This window comes from Candoia aspera, chromosome 7 (genome assembly GCF_035149785.1).
Source record: "Candoia aspera isolate rCanAsp1 chromosome 7, rCanAsp1.hap2, whole genome shotgun sequence".
In the NCBI taxonomy this organism is placed as follows: domain Eukaryota; kingdom Metazoa; phylum Chordata; class Lepidosauria; order Squamata; family Boidae; genus Candoia; species Candoia aspera.
In genome coordinates, this window is record NC_086159.1 from 8,305,529 (window position 1) to 8,323,705 (window position 18,177).

The window sequence follows — 18,177 nt, forward strand, 5'->3', positions numbered from 1 at the left end:
AAATTCCTTGGCACGATCCTGAAGGTGAACCTCAAGGCTCCTCTTACCCAGGAGGGTCCGGGTCACCCTAAATACGGCTGCTGGTTGGCTAGTTGCATTTGGTATTCACAACCGCCAATACCAGGTCATCAGATGCCCTGGTCTCTGGCTGCCACTGCTGAACACCAGGTTCGCTTGTAACAAGGCTTCCATCATGCATGACCTGATCATAGATGAGGGTCCCAACATGGTATGCATAACTGAGACCTAGTTGGCCCAAAAGGGGATGCTCCTCTTGGAGATATACCCACCTGTGTTTACTGTGTGACATTGCTGTAACCTCAGGGTAGGGGAGTGGGATAGTGACCATCATGTGAAAAGCTGTGATGGCTTTCACAGGCACTGTGCCACAGATAACAGATGGGACTCTCTTGTAGTTGGCTCTAGGGAACAGCTGAGATTACTGCTGCTGTATCAGCCTCCCTCCCTGGCTGAGCTGCTTGACTCATGGTCTGATCACTCTCTGATTAACTTTGAGGTCTCTTGTATTATACGTACATAGCCCACCCACGCAGGGAGGCTGGGCCTATTAGACTGGTCCACCACAGATGCTCAGTAGATCTGCCTGGGTTTCAGAGGGAACTTGGGATTTCCTGAGAAACTCATGGGCAGTTCAGCTGAGGTCTTAATCTCCATTTGGAATGAGCGTACTGTATTATGAGGGTTTGGGACCAGATTCCTCCCTCTGGCCTCTCCCTGTGTTTAGCATCTATCTAGGATCTAGGATGAGGTCATTCAATGGCATGGAGTCAGGGATTATCAATATGCTGATAATAGCTAATAGTACACCTGGACCCCTGACTGATCAAGTGATACTGTCAAGGTTTTGTGGGAGAGCCTAGAGGCTGTTGTGGTCCTGATGGGGAACAAGCCTAGGTTCAACCCTAGCAAAACCAAGTGGCTTTAAGTACATGGGCCATCCATTTTGAGGGACTTTCCAACTCTAATCCTGGGCAGGATAGCATTTTCCTAGGCAGAGCTAGTGCACAATTTAGGAGTCCTCCTGGACACACAGCTCCTGCTTGAAGAGCAGATGGCAACTATGGCCAGGGGGCCTTTGCACCCTTCTCTCAGTTACTTATGCCTTAGTCACCTAATACTTGAATTACTGCAATGCACCTTACATGGGGCTGTGCTTGAAGACCACTTAGAGGGTACAACTGGCACTGAATGCAGCAATGGTCACACCTCTATACACTCATGTAACACCACTTCTTCACAGGTTGCGCTGGTTACCAGTGTGTTTCGGGTACAATTCAAGATGCAGTTGGTTGTCTATAAAACCCTTCATGAAATAGGGCCTGGATATTTGCAGGACTGCCTCTTCCCAATTGTTTCCATCCATCTAATAAAATCCAACAGGGTTAGCATGTTCTGGGCCCCACCAATTAAACAATGCCATATTATGGCACCCAAAAGGCGTGTCTGCCCTGTGGCCCCGACCCTACTAGTGTTCAGGAAGGAACAAGACCTAGTTCTTCCAGCAGGCTCTTAGATTTATGTGTGGTCCCACTAAGGGCCAGCAATGGTGTGATACATCTGACTTATTCCTCCCAGAATGATTGCTTTTTAAAATTGTTCTAATTTTCTATAAGCTGCCCAGAGTCATTGATGAGTGGGTGGTGTTAAAAATCAATTAATTAAAGAGGTAAATAAGGCTGCTTATTCCATCAGTCATAAATAAATAAGACTGCTGCTGAGAAAGCTTTAAAACTACCTCAAATGACATTATAAAGTATACCTACCAAGCGCCTGAAATTTATTATGCATCAGGGCCACCTCTGGGGAGGTTTGAATACAGTATGTACCTGTTCTACATAATATGCCCTGGAAACATTAGACAAGCTATGGAGATAGATTCTCTGTTAGGGAGAAGATGTAGAAAGGATGCCTTAAGGTAGAAAATCTAAAAATCTAAAATCAGAATCTTCTAGCATGTAAATAGAATCATAGGGTTGGAAGGGACCTCAGAGGTCTTCTACTCCAGGGCAGGAATCCTCAAACCATCCCAGACAAATGACTGTCCAACCACAATGTTGCTGTTGTAGCAATTAACTCAGAAACCTTTGTTCTAACCACCACAACCAAGGTCTTTAGCCTTGTTGCCTTAGGCTACAGTTGCAGAGTAGAATTTAGACAGCTATTGCTCAGAGCTCTTTCCAGCAAAAAAAAAATGTGTAGGCCATTTATGAAAATTAGAAGCTCCAAAATATTTGCTTGAGGAAGACTGAACAATGGCACTACTTCCTTTAGTGGGTAACTGAAATCAGTTTGGGATTTAACAGGAAAATCCTGAGCGTCTCTGTTTGACTTCATCAGTAGATGCTCATTACCAGTTGCCCTCTTTCCGCAGCACAGCTGTTGGAGCCATCACTCTTCACATTGCCTACTTCAAAGACTGGGAAGCGGGTGGATAGAACTGAATAACTTTAAAACTTTCCTCAGTTATTATTTTTCTCTGTTAAGTTCATAGACAACTTGTTTTAAGGTCCAGCTGTGGAGCACACACACAGTGACCGCCACTGTTCCAGGTCCAGCTGCATGTAAGACTGTTTCTCAACTCCAACAAAACTTGCTCATTTCTGAATGGCTCTAAATCCAACCAGAAAGAACCCTTGCAGTTTCAAAGGACAGATGGCTGCATTCACATAGCCTAATAAACCAACTCTGTTAACAAAGCACAATTGGTATGTTCACATAACATGCAACAACCAAGCAGTTAAACCATATTATAGCTTAACAATCACATAACATGCTAAGAAAAAATCTAGGTTCCCACCACATGCTAAATCAGAAACCAACCAACTGCATTTGAGCTGAGTAAAATGCTTTGCGAGCCCAATGAATTTCAGAGTTACAGTAAGAATTCTGGTTGCTTTCAGTACATCAAAAAGGAAGAACAGCCCTTGAACATCCCTAACTAAACTGAAGGTAACGTTTCCCAATGAACTCCTAAGCTTTTGACCTATCTTTTCCATTTTTGAATCGGAAGGGGGGGACAGTAGTTCTCCTCCTTCCCTGAACAAATTTATTAGAAGCTGCATATTCATGGTGGCCACCAGTTTGCTACTTCCTAGCCTTTTCTCTGTCCATATATTAATACCATTTGTTTTTAGCAACCTCATTTTAACAATATATCCTGCAGATGAGTACAGCACTGCAGTCTTAGCGAACCCTTATCCTCTGTAACCACGTGCTGTATGCTTGATGGCTGATCGTAGCCAACCTTCTCATCAAAGTAAAGCTTTTCCCATTCTTTTTGGACATCTGAAATTAATGTTTTACAGTTTATTTTATTTACTAAAATTTATATCCCACCTAGTTTCCAAGACTCCATGGGTAACGTAAACAGTAGTAATAGCATCAGTATAACAGTAACAGGAAATAACTAAAAATACAGTTAAAGATTTAAAAAACGACTTGTGCTGCAAGATCTTAAGCGCGAAAGAGTCAGGTCATTTCTGCTTTACGAAAAGATAGGAGTGTGAGGGCCCTACAGACTTTAGACAACATCATATTCCACAAGGACAGGGCTGTTACCGAAAAGGCTTGCTTCAGAGCCCAACCTCCCGATCTCCACGTGTGTGTGTGTCAGAGCATGGCCCCTAGGATAAAAGAATGGGACAAGCAGATTTCCTCCAGAGGAGACCAGCCCACAGGTAGCTTGGAGCCAAATCACAACTTGCTGTTCCCTTGACCAGCTTCATTTAATTCTCCCCGCGCCCCCCAATATCTGTAACTGACCAGTACAGGCAGTCCTCATTTAGTGACTGCCTCATTTAGTGACCACCCACAGTTAAGATGATGAAAAGGTAACTTTACAACCAGTCCTCGCATTTACAACCTTCACAGGTTTGTAAAGCAAAGGAAAGCTGAAGTAAGTTCATAAGCACAGTTGTGGTTTCACTCAGCAACCGCTTCACTTAATGACCAAGTTGCCGGTTTCAATTGTGGCCACTAAACGAGGACTACCTGTACAAAAAGCTACACTATGTACTACTCCAGTCCCTCTTACCCCCAGTTGCTGTACCACTGTGGTTTCTTGGGCGCCACCATACAGAGTAATGGTTTCTGCTTCTATCATTTTTCTTCATCAACCAGCAGACATTAGGTTGAAAATATAATGCTGCTAAACCAGACATCAGCAAATCCATCTTGGGGATTGGAAATAGCGCATGCCATGCATTTGAATAGCACAGAACAGGATATTCTCCTGTTGAGATTGGATGCTGCCTTTGCTTTGTAAGCAACCAGGAGTCTGGCCAGAGTGTCTCGATGTTTATGCCATCTGGTTCTTTTTCTGATTTCTGCTTTGCCTCTCTAAAGATGCTTTGACAGCAAGTTCCTTTTGGCTGCCTGGCTGGAAGCTTGGCTTGTTTGCTTAACCTTCTCCACCCTCTCCCCTTCAGAATTAATCTGCACCAAGGGAGGTAAGCTGGAGCAGGGAAAATGAGAGAGCTCGGCATAAGAGAAATATATTGGACCCTGGTGGTAAGTTTCTTGCCCTTTTTGCTCAGAGAAAGGTCTTGCTACCCATCCTGACTCTACTTACATCTTCTCAATCTATTAATACAGAGAAAGCATGCAGGAAACCTCAGAGACAACAATGAACCTGGATTCTTCACAAGAGTATACCCTGAAGTCCCAGCTCGACAAGACTTTAGTCACCAAAGGCCCAGGTAAGCCTGGTGCAAGAATAGCAGCACTTTATTAGCTGTCAACCAATTCGGGCATATTTAGTTAATCAGCCCTTTGATATATTATGTTTAAAAATCAGTGTTTTCTTCATTATGCAGGGACATATAAGAACCAAAGCAGCAGATTAAAGTTCCCTTGTGTTATTGATCTGTTCCTGATCCTTTACACAGTTAGGATCTGCCTGGTTGTGAAGAATTCACTTTGCTATTCTACCTCCTTCACTTGCTTCTGTTTCAGGGCATGATTTCGTTTCCCTATAACTTGAAATACTATTTAAGTTACAGGAACTGTCTGAAATAGTTGGCAGATGCTGCACTGCATTGGCAGTTGGATTTGATGACCTCTAAGGTCCTTCCCAAGTCTAAAATGATTTAGCTTAAACTATAAGAGGCCTAATTCTTAGGCAAAGGCTGGATTTACATATCATTCTCAGCTAAAATGCGTTTTAGTTTTTGCTCAGCATATTGTGTAAATTTAGCCATTACAATTTGTAAAATGTGTTTACAGTTTAGTTTGACTTGTGAACTCAGTCAATTGTGTTTTATTCAACAATCCACAATTACAGTAATAAAAATTGAGTTAATGTGTTGTGATGGGCTTTACAATTTCTAAATGTAGATAAGCTGTTCCAAGTATGTGAACACCTATCAAAGTATCTTCCACAGAGGAAATTAGACATCAGAGAGAATGCATTAGGTGTGAATATTATGGTTTCCTGGCACATGTAGTTGTGAAAATGGAGGGAGAATAAAAGGGAGAAAAGCCATAGAACCTGCCCCCAAAATGCAAAACAACCTCAGAATGTCCACTCACATAATACTCTGAAACACGATGTATGACTGGCCTCACTGCAATATGGAGAGCTCTTTCAACTTTTAATACACCACAGATCTCTGTCTCAATGCACATACAGGATGTATGAAGATTAAGGCGGCTACTTCCTGAGCACAGAAGCTGCCCCCAAATGACCACCCTCCAAGGATTCAGGACCAGCTTGATAGAGAATGTGTCCATCATACATAGCTAATGGATGTCTTGACTCAGAATACAAAGCCAGGATTGTTTCAGATATGATTTGTTGAACAAGCCATAAGACTCAGTTAATACAACACTAAGCTAAAAATAAGCAATCCACACTGCTGCCTGCATAACTAGTGCTATTAATCTAGAGAGGCAGTGTTTCCCCTCAGTAAAAACGTATCTTAAGTCCCATGAGTTATTGCAGGTCTCAAAAGCTTCCATCAACATATTCAGCAAATCTTTGCCTGCTGTCTAATAGTTTATCCAGAAAGCTGCAGAGTTTAATATGACAGCAGCCTTAACCTTGCACCCATCATTATCCAAAATACATTTTTCAGACTGGGCAGTATTTCTCCAGTTCCTTCCTCTTTGCCTACCAACCTATGTTTTCCCCCCTAGTTTTAAAGGCTAGAGTTTCACTCTATCTGGTTATGCTAAAGACATCTTGAATAATGCTTTTTACAGGCAGCAAGATTACACAAGTGACCATTTTCAGTTAAGACTAGGAAATAACCTTGACATGATGTAAGTAGGACAGAAATGGAGTGAACTCTTTTCAAAGCTCCCTGCTATTTTATTATTAAAAAATTAGCCACAATACTTTCAGAAGCAGGAGTCAGAAATCTTTACTAAACCACGCATCCCTTCAGTGTATACTGAATTAGCTTTGTATATGTTAACTACCATGAGGATATTACATGCTTCTTGCTGGAAAAGCTGTTTGATTGAGTCCCTCAATTAACCATTCTTTCAAGGAGGGAATCAAACAGCTTAGTCCATGGAGGACTAAGATCCCTTTGTGAAATTGCAGATATGATGCTGAGGCTGGACCAAGAGCTAGGTGATGCACCCAAGCTAACAGAGCTTCCCTGGACAAGGTGGAAGCCGTGAGATTACCCACCTCCGAAGGATAGTTCCTTGGGAAGAAGCCTGCAGGATCTGGAGGAACCATTCCTGCACTATAACTTAATACATGGATTTATACCACATCCCCAATTTTTTTTTCCTATGTATAGAGTCTATATTTTAATTTCACGGGGTATTACAATTAGAATTTTTTTTAATCCAATCATGTCCAATTCTCGGAGACTGCCTGGACAAGTCCTGCAGTTTTCTTTGCAAGGTTTTTTGGAAGTGGTTTGCCATTGGCTCCTTCCTAAGGCTGACAGAGAGAGTCACCCAGCTCTAAGACAAGACGAGAACTCAGTCTCCCAGTACCCTTAACCACTACACCAAAATGTCTCTTGCCCACCCACATATTGAGAGTAAAATAGGTCTTAGCGGTTACAACAGGTAACAAGTGCTGACAGTCAAAGATGCAAAATATAACCTAGAGTAGAATAACTTTTAGTGCTATGAACAGTTAACAAACTTGCTCATATAGCCACTAATACACTATGGCTGGGTTCATACAATAAAGGTCAATTAAAGACATAGTGGCTGCATTCACACAACATGCCAAGCTTGGTTAGATTCAACCCTAGTTAGGAATTTGGGGGAAGGGGGCAGATTAGTATGTTTGCAAATATATTTCATTTTATTAAACAAATTACATATGAGAAATATGAGTAAACATACACAAGATTGCACCGCCTGCCTACTACTGAAGAATAGCATTAAGCTTGTAAACAAGTGAGAACAGGAAGGCCAGAAATCTGAGGGCCTGAGGAGAGTTCTACCCTCTCATACACAGAAGCCACTCCTAGAATATTCTGGCAGAACTACTGTTTTGCCAATTTACAGCTCAGGAGCAATTAGTAATTCTAGCAGCTTCCTCCAATTTCCAAACAGCAAAAACATGAGAATGATAGAGTTTGGCTGGGAACCCTTAATGAGCAATTCAAGGCTTGCAGGGTAGGGTAGGGTAGGGTAGGGTGGGGTGGGATGGTGTGGGGGGGAGCGTAAAGCTAAACCTAGCACAAAAACCAAGAGGACAGGCCATAGTCCATTACAGTTAATTTCAAGACCGTGTACTTTTCAGACGGTCTGCCATAGTGTTCAAACAAGACTCAGCACATCACTGCTTTTTTTTTTTTTAACTTTTAAACAGCGGGAGACAATGGCTGCAATCCTAGACAAGCTTTCTCTGGAATAAATCCCAGGGACATAATAAAAATATTTCTGAATATGAACATGTGTCGGATTGTCCGGGATATTTGATCCTGAATTTTTTGCCCTTCTGCTTGAAGAGGAAAAGCAATACCAGTGAGCTACTCAGATAAAATGATTGCGATGTTATTACCCCAGAGTAGCATGTAAGATAGGTCATGGCGTAGTTATGATTGGACATGCTTTGCACTTCATTATGCACCAACCTCAAAATGTCCACTCAGATCCTCCATTATCTCCCAGCAGCAGACTTCCTCTATTGGAAAAGGCCCTTCCTTTCACATTGTCTCTCAATTTTCCTCCCTGCATGAGACTTCTGGTCCAAACCAAGCTGCCTAGCAACCTTTCATATGTGTGATCCTAGCTTTGCTGAAAAGGAAATTATTTCTGATAATATTAGAATCTTGCCAATATCTATGGAGACTACATAGTGTTCATTTAGGAAAGCTATACTTGCATGCACACATGTACACACACACACAACCAACATACTGTAGCTATGCAGGTAATCGCTCCCTTGTGACTTCAAAACTGCAAATAGCTGCTTGCTTGGGAATGTAATGCCTGTTTCATCTGCTTAGGGTTGTCTCGAAACCAGAGTCCAAAATAAAGCTGTAAACCACAAACATTCCCAGAAAGACGTCCTAGGCAACATGCACTTATATTAAATACAATCTTTGTAGCAGCATTCTCACAACCACTGATTATGTGCATTAATATATGCCATGTGCACTTTTCTCCTTTCTAAAGCTCAGCAAAGAACAACCATTTCATGACAAGATTTAATTTAGTAGATACCCTCTTTAGGACTATAACCCTACAGTGCAGCAGGAGCCTACAAGGCTAACTTCATTAAAGTCCTACGTTTCTTTCTGGCAGAAGCAGCAGGATAAAAGTTACAATGACAGCTTGGAAAAAACTTGGTTTAATGTGACATAAGGTTTATAGAGTGTAGTGGTTTGGTATAGTGGTTAAGGCGCCAGGCTAGAAACCGGGAGGCTGTCAGTTCGAGTCCCGCCTTGGGCATGAAGCCAGCTGGGTGACCTTGGGCCAGTCCCTCTCTCTCAGCCCTAGGAAGGAGGCAATGGCAAACCACTTCTGAAAAACCTTGCCAAGAAAATTGCAGGGACTAGTCCAGGCAGTTGCCAGGAGTCAAAACTGACTTGAAGGCACACACACACGAAAGAAGATTTACAGTACAGGTAATGATCTACTTCACCGAAGTAAAGACCAAGATCTATTCACTTTTCACTGTTGCTGCTATGGGAAAGCAGTGGCAGAATGTCATCACCAGAGGAAGGAATGTGAGTACATCCTTCCTTCCATGTTTTTTAAACATTCTTAGGGCTTAAGCCTATCTGAGATTTAAGAAGCTCTTTTTTATTTCCTGCCAAAAATCAACAATAGCTTATATTGCCATTTGTCTGGCATCAAATTTTGGCACTGTAGTCTCAGGAGACCAAGAAAACAGGATTCAGGACTTCAGGCAGCCCATCCCTTACACAAACTACTGTAGAAGGAAAGGAGACCAACATAAGCTACGTTATAAAGTTCATACCATTTTATCTTTTGCACATCTAGATGACCCTGCCAGATCTTCATCACAGAGAACTGAAAAATGTCTGGCCGTGTAGACATTAAATGGTAAGATGGTACAATTTCTGCACAACACATAAGACCTTGAATGAACCTTGTGACTGAAGACTGACAGATTTTTTTGTTGTTCTTTGAATTGTTTTCTATTTTTATTGTTTTGAGCCACAACATACAGACCAAATCTTAAAATCATCCAGTTCTCTAACAATATAGATTAAAAAAAAAAAGCTCTGTCCATTGGTCTATTTGGGCCCTTCCTTTGGGGGCCAATGGGAAAAAAGGGCAACTCTGCATTCTCAGATTGATTCTCCTTCCCTTTTGTTTTCTATTCTTCTCTTCCTAGTGCATCAAAGGTTGGTTGGTTGGCTTGTTGCAAAATGCTCCATTATTTTAATTATAATAATTATAAAAACTGCCATAATGTTTTTATAATTATAATTATTGCCCTTAATGGCTAGGATTGACAGGTTGAACTCCAACATCCAGAGGGCCACATCTTTCCCACCTGTACTTTACAACCTAAATCAGCACAGTGGAAGTGGACCTTGCTAGGCCATAAGAACGGCAAAAGAATTGCAACATACACAAGACTTCTATAAAGTCCATAACTAAGCTCAACATGAGATTTCATAGGTCCAAGTCCAACATGCACCCTATGGACACCATCTTATCACTCAGGATACCTTATCTCTTGCTTCTTGATCTCAAAAATCTAGCCAGCAAGTCTAAGCACACATTTGAAAAGGAAGATGGACAGGAGTACCAATAAATCCCAGACCTCTTAAGCAAAACTTTAGCAATAAACAGGCTTAAGAGGCAGCCAGCATTCAAGATAAAAGTGAACTTTAATTCCAAAGTAGAACAGAAAAAAGAGAACAGTCCTGTTGGGAAAGTGCAGATTGTGCTGTACTAATTTGAGCAGCAAGACGCATGCCAGATTGTTTCCACGTGGGACATGGTACAGGTCACTGCTCTTTACTGCCAACCCTCAGCCCTATGGGTTTGATTCTGACTCCTTTTTAAGTCAGGTCTGCAGTACATAAAATAAATTCCAAACTAATAGCAAGTTTCCGGCTTGCGAGCAACAGGACCACTCCAAAACCAACTGAACTTACTGCTTATTTTCCCCACACAGAGTTCTTTACCTATTTCAAGAAGTTCCATAGAATGGGAGAGGGCCAAATCCATGAGTAGGATCACACCAATTCAGAATAGTATCGATGGAGGACAGAAAGTTCAGGATCCATTATGGGTTCTTGTGGGAATTGCACCCATCTAAGAAAACTGCATGAACGTGCCCATGAAGTAACCAGGAGCCATGCTCAACTCAAAGAAAGCTTCATCTTGAAGACTTAGATCTGAAGGAAGACAGTGTCTTATTTAGCAAGGCATCAGTTATGAAAAAATAAGATCTAGATACTCGATCTGTGATAATTATTGTTCTGTGTCTAAGTTTTAGAGCAAGATTCTGGAGCAGGTTATGGCCTCTCACAGTGATGTAGACTTGGAAAATACAAATCTGATTTAGGCCTGGGTTGGGGACAGAAACTATCTTCCTTGCCTGGTTGGCCAATTTACACCGGGGACTGTGTAAACAGTTTATTCTCCGAGACCTCTCAATTGCTTTTGGTATCACTGATTGTGGTATTTAGATTCCTCGCCTGGGATAGTATGGTGCTACTGTGGCGCCAATCATACCTGATAAATCAGTCTCTGAAAGTGATATTCAAATCATTTTCAAAGGTCTTTCTTATTGGCCTGCCACTCACATGGAGGGTGGGCAGGAAACATCACTGCTTTGGGTCTGTTAGGTCTAGAGTAATGTCTGCAATTTAAGATAGCGTTACTTTTAAGAGACACTCCCAGAATGTGTGTGGCCAAACTACAGGAATAAATATTTCAGTTTACATCTTGGAGATTACATTGAATTAAAGGTCTGCACCGCTCATAAAAGGCAGTATCTATGGTTAGTTGGTAGCTGCCTTCCTAGTCATTACTACATCTCCAACTCTTCCTTACCATTATTTACATATTGTAGCTGACAAGCAACTAAAGACATGAAGCCTGCTTAATTGCATGCCTGCACAGAGATCTGTAGTCAGTAAACAGATGTGTTGAGCTAGTTATCAAGTTTCATATGAACTGTATCATTTGTGGAGAAGAGGTCCACAGTCCAGTAAGTGCGCCCCAAAGTCTGGCATCTGGACATTTCTATGTAGGTTCTATTTTCAGCCACTGCAAATTGTACCACTATTTTTTATAGACCCATATTGGAGTTTTGATGAGTCCTTAATGCAGGAGGTTTTAAACCTTTTCAGGCTGCGGAACCTGTTCATTAAAAAAATTACACAAGAATCCCCCTTTATCTTTTTTTTTTTTGGTGCCTCTGAGTCACTCTCAACTCCTGGTGAGTGCCTGGACAAGTCCCTGCAGTTTTCTTGGCAAGGTTTTTCAGAAGAGGTTTGCCAGTGCCTCCTTCCTAGGACAGAGAGAGCGACCAGCCCGAGGTCACCCAGCTGGCTTTGTGCCTAAGGTGGTACCTTAACCACTACACCAAACTGGCTCTCTCTCTGTGGAGTCCTTGGTGCTCCCTGAGTTTGGTTGTTGGCTTGCAGATGTTTCATTACCTGACTAGGCAACATCTTCAGTGCTGAAGAGTCTTAATAACTATAACTGAAGATGTAACCTAGTCAGGTAACGAAACATCTGTAAGCCAACAACGAAGCTCAGGGAGCACCAAGGACTCCACAGTTCAACCCTGAGCTACAGAGATTCTCTTCTATTGGCTCTCTATCGAAACCATTCGTGATGCCATATATTTGATCATGGCAGACCTTTCCCACCTCTGCTTCAAGTGAAAAAGCTCTGTGTCATCTTTCCTAACAGCAAACTGGTCTAGCCTCCTAATTTAGTTGCCCATTGTCCTGAACTTCAGTATAGTCAGTCAGTCTTTTATATGGTCAATGACCAGTATCACAAGAACATATTTTTTGAGATGTGACCATAACTGTGTACAATAGAAGGGCATTACTAGCCTTATTTTCAGTTCACTTCTTAATCAATGATTATAGGAATTTGCTTTTAAAAAAAAAATTACAGCAGCTACATACAGTACTTTTTACAATTTCACTGAGCCAGCTAATCTTTCCTGATCAGTCACTGAACACTCATATCCCAATACACCTCTGATGTCCGAACTGTTTTACACATTCTTATGTTGGATTACATTTGCATGTTTGAGATCTATTTGTCTAACCAGACAGATCTTTTGTGCTCCTCCCAATCTCTTTTAATTTTTTCCAAACTTAATGTTGGAAATAAATGATCTAGAGGTGATTGGGACTCCAAAAGTTCAAAAGAATGGGACCAAATTGGGTCTGGAGGGGGACCAGCAAAAGAAAGATCAGATTTGAAAATGGACTGGATCTGACAGGGGGTTGTGGGGGGAAAATCCAGCCCCACGTCCCAATGCATCCCTGTGGGAGAGGCAGGTGGGCAGTGGCTTGGAAAGCTGGCAATTGCTTCATTCATAAGTTCCCTCCCTCCTTCCCCCCATGTCCTAGATGAGAGGTATGACTAAGACGTTAGAAAGAATTCCAGGACCAGGTTCTACAGACTTCCCATATTTTGGTATGCTGAATAGATTGGTATTATCAAAATACCTCACTACTTACACCTGAATTGTTTATAAACAAAGTTAAATACTGGTACCAAAATTGTTGTCTAAAAAAATTTCTCTTTAAATATTTCTCTCTGTTACTCTTCAAAGATATGCAGATGGCCGCACTTCAGACCTCATTAATTTGGACGTGAGGGCAACTGCATCTGCCTTGTGCTGTGGTCAAATCACTTCCTGATCCATATAACAAAGACTGATGCCACCCAAGATCTCCGGAGGATGAACAGGATGATTAAAAGCAAGGAGGAAAGCAGGGGAGGGAGACAAAAAGTAAGTATCACCAAGCACAGGCACAAACTGGGGGAGGAAATGTGTTATTACTTTTCCTCTTTTGTTACATCAGCAGGTTGTTGTCCAGTGGCCTTGTTTAGAAGGGCCACCTCCCTTTTGGGAAGAAGACAACAAGTAGAACTGCTACCTGGCTACTCTGACTGGTTAGCCCAGCACTTGCTGCTGAAGTCACCCAGATTGCCAAACTCTTAATTCCTCATTGATAAAGTCTGTTGTGGTAAGTGGGGCAACATCCTGGCACATTATTTGGAACTCCTTCTGGTTTGGGGATGCTGATGAAAGTTGAGACAGTTCTCTCTCGACTGTCCCTAGCCACTTGTGAGCTTGACCCTTGCCTCTTGTGGTCCAGAGGAAGAACAAGAGATCGGGTTTGGGAGGTGGGAGGAGGAAGTACTGTAATGCTGGCAGTCCTGAAAGAGGCTGTGGTATGCCCCCTCCTAAAGAGACCCTCCTTGGATCCATCCTTATTTGAAAGCTATGGCCATATCTCCAACCTTCTTTTTGGGTGGAAGGTGACTGAAACTACAGCTGGTATACAGTTACAGAGCACCCTACAGAAAATAGATTACCTGGGCCCCTTCCAGTCAGGATTGAAATATGGGCATGGGATGGAATTACCTTTTTCGCTATCATTCATTATTGTTGTCAGGACCTGAGGGAGGATGGTGCACTCTTCCTGTCAATGCCTACAGTACTATTGACCATGGTATCCTTCGTTGGAATTATCAGGGGTCAACTCAGCATTGTCTCATAAGCATAGGGGTCTTTCTAGTAAACGCATCTCTATTGTGCTTGTGGGATGTCACATGGGTCACCTGATTTCCACTTCCTCCTTCTTTTTGGGTTTGGGGATTAACAATCTCCATTACCTCTTGGGCACACCAGCAAGCAGGAGGTGCTGCTACCTTCAATACGCTGTAGAAACTACTTCTACTGAGCCATAGAGGAAATACTGAGCCATAGAGGAAATACTGCTCTTGTCTTGGCCCAAGTTCTGGAAGCTGTGATGGTCTGGAGGACAAAACAAACTGAAACTGAATGCAAGCAAGACAAAGTTCCTGTGTGAGGTTCCTAGATGTATCCAGTATTATCTTGACGGGGGGGCACTGCCCTGAAGAAGTAGATCTGCAAATTGAGGGTCCTCCTGAACTTCTGGCTACTCCTGGATGGGCAGGTGGAGGCTGTGGCCAGAGGAACCTTTCCCCAGATTCAGATTCAGTCATTGTGTCAGTTTTGGTCCTACGTGAAGTATGAGGCACAATGGTAACTCACACCTTCATCAATGCTCATTTGGTCTACTGCAATTTGTTCTATATTGGGCTGCCTTTGAAGACTACCTGGAAGTTTCAATCGGTCTAAAATGCAGCAGCCTGATTGTTGATGGCTATTTCTTAACACAAGCACATTATACAATATCCTTTTGCCTTCTGAGCTCAAATCAAACTGCTGCTGTTGACCTATAAATCTCAGCATGGCTTGGCACTAGAGTACTTGCAGGAACTGCCTTCTGTATCCAGTTTCGACTCACCCAACTTTTGTGTCCTAAAAGAACCCGTTTGTTGTTCTCCACTTCTGTGAAGTAAAGCAGTTGGGAGGCTCAGAAGCCATTTCTCTGTTTGTGTACCTGCTCTTTGGAATCGCCTAACCCTTGAAATTTGATCAGCCCTGATATTTTCTTTAAGTTATGAAAAGTTATTATTTTGAAGAACCTTTGGAGCATGAACTGATGCCATTGGTTATTTAATGGTGTGTGTATAAATAAATAAAATTGGGGGTTATTTTTATAAAACCATAGCCATTTTATTATATTTTTCCAGATGTACTGTAAACAGCTGAGAGTTTAACTGTGAGAGCATGTAAGAATGTATAAATAAATCACCTGCTAATTCCTACTGTTTCCTGTTCTTTACCTAGTGATTTTACTCCATGGCCATTGAAATTACTCAGAAGCCTTCATTGAAGATTTTTTGGATGCCCATTTGTATGAATGTCTGCATTGGATTATCTGTCTTCATATCTGGGACCCTCAAAAGTCTACAAGATTAATAATATCCTCAAAACACTCATATACCATCCCTTTGAGAGCTACATTGGTTATCAGCTGGGTTCTGGTACAATTCAAAGTGCTGGTTGTCATCTTCAAAGCCCATCGTGGTACAGGGTCTGGTTATCTGTGGGACTCCCTTCCCCTTGTAAAATCTGACTTTCTGATAAAATTTAATAGAGCTGGCTCCCTTTCAATCAGAGATTAACTCTTTGTCCCCTCAATCAGAGATTATCTGGAGTCATGGAAGCATGTCTTTTCAGTCACTGTCCCCCCTCTGGAATAGTATAGTATCCCCCAGATGTTTAAATGGTCTCTCCCTTCCTGACTTACTGCAAAAACTTGGTCGTTCTATCAAGCCTTGAGAGCAAGGTTGTTATGAATATTTCTCTGCACAATGAACTGGTTCTTTTGGATTTTAAGTGTTAACATTCCCAATTTATGTATAACTGTGTTGTGAGCCATGGATTTTAGTTGTGATTTTGTTTATGCTATTGTTGTATTTACCCTGCCTATTTGTCTTTTTTAAGCCCAAGTTACAGATTTGTGTAACTGTACATTGCTGAGAGTCCATTTGACTGGAATGACTTATAAGCCCCGTAAATAAATAAATAATTTGGATGCCACATTTTATCTGTGTATGAGTGGCTTCTGACTTGGGTATCAGCATTTTGTATGAAGACATGGTTTAACAATGAGGTGGGTTCACATAATATGCTAAGCCAAAGCCAAACAGTCTACATTCTGAAATACGCATAGTGAGATGTATGAACCTGGTACATGTGTGCATGGATGCCTGGCTTATCTGCTTGTCTCCCAGTATTCCAGCTAATCTGGCAATGGCTGACCAGCCAACACTTTTTAATGGGTTAATAGGATGTGTGAAGCCGGTGGAAAACTTTCTATAGAGAAGGTGAGTGTAATGTAAAAAGCATCGGATAATTAAGGTTGAAGTATCATAAATATCTTTGATTTACTTGCTTAGCAACTTTTATTTTATTGGAAGGGGAAGGGAGAAAAGCATACCTTTCTATTTAAGGGGACAAGCTGCTTGTGGTTATGAAGAAAACTGTTTTATATCAAGGCACAGAACAGCCTTTGCAAACATTCACAGTGTGATAGCTGCTGAAGATTGAAAAACTTTCCATTCAGAAGAATAGATACTGAAGTTTCCATATCTCTGTCCAAATCGGTTTCAGTCAAGGATCAGAATGCCAAAACTACTTTCCTTCTGCCATGGTGCATTTATGCATTTACATTTTAAGTTGGATTTTAATTACAAACACAAGTTAACAGGTTAGTATATACTGTAACAAACTTAGGCTTGGAAAGACTTATGCATCGTTTTGATTGTAAAGAAGGGGATGGCTTCCCAAGCAAAGGAGTACTCCTTGGCTCATTTTAAGATCCAGGGAGCATTTTAAGCTTTATTTTGCTTATTGATTGAACTCCCATTTATAACTTGCACATGAATAAAATCTAGTAACAAAGTGTCATTGAAGGATAAGTGCAACTTCCCAACTATATCAAGTTGTGATTTGAATGAGAAAGTGTAGTTCCAGCCACCAAAGCAACAGCTGAGATAAAATTACATTCAGTCTACTCATAGGAGATATTTGTAGCCAAGAATTGTGAGCACCATGGCTAAGGAGGGGGAAAAAAAACTACTTTGCAAGAACAAGAAACAAAATATATTTATGGTTATCACAGCACTACACTATTGGTATGCAAAAGCCAGGATTAACTTATTATAAAAATAGAAGTCATACTTTTTTTCTCTCATTTTTTCCCTCACATTTTATTTATACAATCATAGATACCATTTTAATGCATCGCTCCACCTCATTCTTTTTTCTAGCCAATTTCTTCTCCTTCAGCCTCAGCATCTAATTCTGCCGCAAAAGATTATCCTTGTGGTCATTCCTCTCCAGAATTCATGAATGGCTTTTAATTTACAGGGTAAGCAGCAGGAGGAATTAAAAAGCTATATTATAGCTTTTTAACAAAGAAGCTTAGGCTATGCAGCATTTTAAATTAAATATCCCCATCTTCTACTGACATCTTGTGGTTGCAAATGGACATACGTGTTTGTCGCCACATTTAGGCCACAACAGGATGCATCTGAAGAATTGTTTCCACATAGACCAGTGCCTCTCGACCTTGGCAACTTTAAGCTGTGTGGATTTCAACTCCCAGAATTCCCCAGCCAGCCATGCTGGCTGGGGAATTCTGGGAGTTGAAGTCCACACAGCTTAAAGCTGCCAAGGTTGAGAAATACTGACATAGACACTACTTGCAGTTCATCCTATGCAAGATGGTCTGGAACGTGCCCTGAAACAACTCTGTCTTTAACATCCTCCTGGAAGCCATTAAGGAGAGGCCAGCCTGATCTCTCTCAGAAGCAGCATCTCCCGGTGTCAGTTTTCTTCACTTCCCAGAAGCAGAGAACTACAAGGAGTTTCTCCCAGGATGATCTAACAGGTTGGGCCGATTCAGGTGGGAGTAGGCGCTCCTGCAGGTACTCAGGTGCCAACCCCAGGGCTTTATTGGTCAAAGCCAGCATTTTAAATTGTACCTGGAAGATGACTGTTAGCCATTGCAGTGTCCAGAGCATAGACTAACATACAGGCTGGCCTCATTTAGCGACCACAATTGGGACTGGCAACTCAGTCGTTAAGCAAAATGGTTGCTAAGTGAAACC

The 18,177-nt window shown here is 41.7% G+C and overlaps 1 long non-coding RNA gene across 1 annotated transcript; it reads left to right on the plus strand.

Moving 5' to 3' along the window:
* The first annotated feature begins 4,302 nt into the window (after positions 1–4,302).
* On the plus strand, positions 4,303–8,011 carry LOC134501315 (uncharacterized). The gene is made up of 4 exons (XR_010068342.1): positions 4,303–4,530; positions 4,615–4,718; positions 6,223–6,282; positions 7,808–8,011. It is a non-coding gene; the product is annotated as an uncharacterized LOC134501315 (long non-coding RNA).
* Positions 8,012–18,177: the final 10,166 nt, after the last annotated feature.